Below are 726 nucleotides of genomic sequence, written 5' to 3'. Positions count from 1 at the left end.
ACCAGAGGACGGACCAGAGGACGGACCAGAGGACGGACCAGAGGACGGACCAGAGGACGGACCAGAGGACGGACCAGAGGACGGACCAGAGGACGGACCAGAGGACGGACCAGAGGACGGAGCAGAGGACGGACCAGAGGACGGACCAGAGGACGGACCTCAGTTACAAAACCTCCATTTGTTAAAAAAAATTTTAGTGAATAAATAAAGTTAAAGTTTCTTAGTTAGAAAAAAAAGTGTCAACTCACGTTGCACCGACTTCAATCGTATCCCAGGGCCAAAGGTCAAACTGACGCCTGTTGATTTCACACAACAGGAAACTGTGTGACAAAAACCAGGTGAACCTCAGGTTGTCTTCTGATCTTTCTGGGCTGGAGGTTCAGCTCAATTATTGTCCAATTGTTGCAGTTCAGTCCAGGTCCAGTAGTTGATGCTGTGGTGTTTCCTGCCACTCAAGAACAAGAAGAAAACATCAGTGAAGAGCATTGATACAGGCTGTCAGAAGAGTCCAAAGAACAGCTGTGGAACATAGAGTCCAAGCTCAGTACCAGGTGGAACTGTTCTCTATCTTACCAAAGACAAGAGCAGCCAAACTCAGCCACAGCAGAAGTTCCATCTCTACAACCAGCTTCAACATTCAGTCTGACACAGCAGAACTTCTGATGTTGAACACAGTGAGCCGCCTTCTGGACAGTGTCTCCCTCTAGTGGAGGGCAGCAGCAGCAG

At 49.0% G+C, this 726-nt stretch overlaps 1 long non-coding RNA gene across 1 annotated transcript; it reads right to left on the bottom strand.

Moving 5' to 3' along the window:
- Nucleotides 1–26: 26 nt before the first annotated feature.
- LOC112486583 (uncharacterized) lies at nt 27–720 on the bottom strand. Its single transcript, XR_003049088.1, has 3 exons — nt 574–720; nt 249–445; nt 27–172 (listed from the first exon to the last, which is right to left on the bottom strand). It is a non-coding gene; the product is annotated as an uncharacterized LOC112486583 (long non-coding RNA).
- Nucleotides 721–726: the final 6 nt, after the last annotated feature.

The sequence above is a fragment of the Cynoglossus semilaevis genome, unplaced genomic scaffold (assembly GCF_000523025.1).
Source record: "Cynoglossus semilaevis isolate Cse_v1.0 unplaced genomic scaffold, Cse_v1.0 scaffold2451, whole genome shotgun sequence".
NCBI classification, from domain to species: domain Eukaryota; kingdom Metazoa; phylum Chordata; class Actinopteri; order Pleuronectiformes; family Cynoglossidae; genus Cynoglossus; species Cynoglossus semilaevis.
Note: the sequence above shows the minus strand (reverse complement) of the source record. Positions and strands in the feature narration are given on the sequence as shown.